This window comes from Octopus bimaculoides, chromosome 29 (assembly GCF_001194135.2).
Source record: "Octopus bimaculoides isolate UCB-OBI-ISO-001 chromosome 29, ASM119413v2, whole genome shotgun sequence".
Classification (NCBI taxonomy): domain Eukaryota; kingdom Metazoa; phylum Mollusca; class Cephalopoda; order Octopoda; family Octopodidae; genus Octopus; species Octopus bimaculoides.
The window spans coordinates 10331363-10334521 of record NC_069009.1 but is presented as its reverse complement, the minus strand read 5'-3'; the positions used below and the strand labels follow the sequence as shown (position 1 = coordinate 10334521).

Below are 3159 nucleotides of genomic sequence, written 5' to 3'. Positions count from 1 at the left end.
ATATATATATATATATATATATATATATATATACACATATATATGTGTGTGTTCTGCATATTTAGAGCAATGATTCTGAATTTACTCAAAATGTCTGTGGAGACCAAACCACCGGTGTCTTATGATTCCATTTTGTCGTTTTTGAACGAGCTCTGCTTTTAACGCACCGACTTTCTTAGATGTTTCACCGGGACAAAACTCAAAACAACGAACGTTTTTAGCTGGTTTCTTCATCATAAATGGATACACACACGCATATATATGCATATATACATATGTACGTACACATAGACATTCGTAGCTATATTTGTTTTAGTATTAGAATCATAAAAACAACAACGATTTGAAACATTTAGTCAACTGGAGAAAGAGAGATTTCGATTTTGGTTCCATACCCTATACAGCTTATCTTCCTGCATGGCGAAAAACGAAATCCTTGAAACAGCAGACTGATCTTCGGTTTTCAGATGTTTTAACAAATTCCGTGGTAATGAAATGAAGTCTACCTTATCATTTACTTGTGGGTCTGAATTTGAGTTGTTATATATCTGATGGAAGAATTTGAAAGAAAAATAAATGAAATTGATAAACAAAAAAAATATACCGTTACATGTGAATGAGGTCGTCATAAAAATTCATAAACTTTCGAATGTGAAAACATTCTGTTTTGGAATAGTGGTCCTCGTAGCATATAAATATTGGGTTGGAAATACTCTGTTGGATACAAAATGTTCTATGGACAATGTTATGACGTGGGTATGCAGGTCTGGTGTGAAGTGGTATTTGACAAATAAATAGTTGGTTGTGGTTATGTAAAAATAAACTATCGCAGAAATATATCTCAACACAGAAGGCAATGCGTAGTACTCGAACATAGGCACGATACTCAGCATTCACTGGTTAAACGGACACACATCGAACTAACTCGGTAACGAATAAGGTCGGAGTAACATCATCAACTACCGGCTGACTGTTCGCTGAGTGATTTATTGCAATCGGTTAGTCACATAGGAGTATTCAGGATTCTCACATAACATCTGCCCTTTTTCAGAATTCAACTTCGCCCGGGGCTAAGTATATTTTGTGTTTAAAGTCACTTACAAGTACTTCTGATAGTTTTCTTTTTCTCATGCTTCAACGTGTTGTTTGCACGATTTGTTTAAGCGTTGGTACATTAAATGTATAAAAAATGACTTCCACCGGAAATTCGTTTCTTGTGACCGTTTCCTCAGTAAACCTTAAGATTCTAGTTGATTTATATGTCTCTTATATATGTAGTTATGACCTTTTACCAAAAATAACACTTTCCCAATCTGTTTAGCAATCACTCCGTCCTCTCACATTCCTTTACCGTTTTTATATATCTTTGTGAACAATTTGCAAGACGTTTGGAGCTTAGTTATGTGGTTACTTCGTTTTAGCATATATCTATGTAGGTGTTTTAAATCTGTGCGACCATAGACGCTCCTGCGCTGTTTAAAAAAAAAACTGATGGTACCCCAGCATGGCCGCAACTTCAAGGCGCTGAAATATATAAAAGAATAAACGAATACTTGTCCGATATTTTCTCTTTTTACTCGGCAACAATGTATGAAACACTGATCTAATCTTCCTAGCGAATATTAATTCCGCAGGGTGTATTGGGATTCGGTGTCACTTGTTACACCCTCAAAAACTGTTGAACTGCAAGGTCCTCTATTACTTCGTTGTTCGCTTTCTTTAAAGCCTTCTTAAATGTATCGACAATATATTTGACCCAGGATGATATGGCGGTGGCATGTTAGATGGAGGACATTTTACAGAGTTGTTGCACTCTTCTGCAGTAAACTGAGTTCCATTGTCAGACACAAGGGTATCAGGTGTAACATACCTGGCGAACAATTCGTGTAAAAACTAACTGCAACCAAAGTGCCGATGTTTAACACTTACATACTTCTGGCCACTTAGCAAAACCGTATACCACAACAAGGTAACTTGAACCGTTAAATAGATTTGCGAAATTCACATGCAGTCTGGGTCAAGGGATATCTGTTTCTGGTCACTGTTGCCATTAGGATGTAGGCGGCTTTGCTGAAAGCACAGCCTCTGCATGTCCTCATACATTCTTCAATCGCTCGGTCCATTCTTGGCCAATACAAAAGGCTTTTCATCAATGACTTCATTCTTGAAATGCCCGGGTGAACTATATGAAATTCATTTAATATTCTTATTGGTGCATTCGTATTCCGCTTGTTTTTGTAAGTAAGCATCAGAAAGATCTAATTTCACGAACAACTTGCCACCACTTAGTTTCGAGAAGATCTCCATTGGGCAAGATCATGGGTAGTTATACAGTCGTTTAGTCCCATCGAGAAATCTGCACATACCCGAATTTTGTCGTCCTTCTTTTTTACATACACCGTTGGATTAGCCCAGTCTGAGTAATCGATCTTTTCCATCACTTCTATTTTTATAGTCTTTCAAATTCCTTATTGACTTGTTACAAACTGTACACTACTTTTCCGTTTGAAAACCGGTAATGGATTTTCTCTTACCTGAAATCTTGCTTTAAATTTATTGCACCAACCCGACTCGTCCGAAAAAGATTCAGGGAACATTTTCACTTGTTTTTGTTTAAATTTTCTGACACTGTATTAGAACTAGTGCACGACCCCATTACACTTTTGCTCAGTTTACTCAGATCTTATTTATTGTAATTGGTTAGTCCATCTTCAGTCGCGTTGGGGGTGTTCAGGATTCTCCTATAACAGGCAACCTTCGATCTTTCTTATCCAAAACGGGTTTTCAATCCAATATTTCGTTATAATTTTTTATAACGTTATATCGTTTGAAATCCACTGTTCCAGAAAAGGAATTATTACTAATACTGTTGTTGTTGTTATTCTTCTTCTTCTTCTTCTTCTTCTTCTTCTTCTTCTTCTTCTTCTTCTTATTATTATTATTATTATTATTATTATTATTATTATTATTAGTTGTTGTTGTTGTTGTAATTTCTACTTCTTCCCAATTACTACATTGTTACACCATTACAATTAACGGAACAGCTAAAAGTACCAATATCACACAAATGCCCTTATCCACTACTGAAGTAGAAAAGTGGAGTTTCTACGTTGGTCAACTAATTATTCATATATTCAGTACTATTCGGTTTTCTGTCTC

The 3159-nt window shown here is 35.9% G+C and overlaps 2 protein-coding genes across 3 annotated transcripts in view; both read right to left on the bottom strand.

Annotated features, from left to right (window-relative positions):
• Positions 1-2919, bottom strand: part of LOC106870677 (adhesion G protein-coupled receptor G3-like) — a 16907-nt gene extending 13988 nt beyond the window's left edge. Inside the window, exon 1 of one of the 2 annotated variants that reach the window (XR_008267046.1) lies at positions 396-2919. The gene's annotated coding sequence lies outside the window, so the exon portion shown is untranslated. The remainder of the gene's footprint in view (positions 1-395) is intronic. The other variant, XR_001409554.2, reaches the window with a different exon arrangement.
• The window catches only part of LOC106873888 (protein artichoke), a 111765-nt gene that overhangs the window by 75986 nt on the left and 32620 nt on the right, over positions 1-3159 (bottom strand). The window lies entirely within an intron of this gene.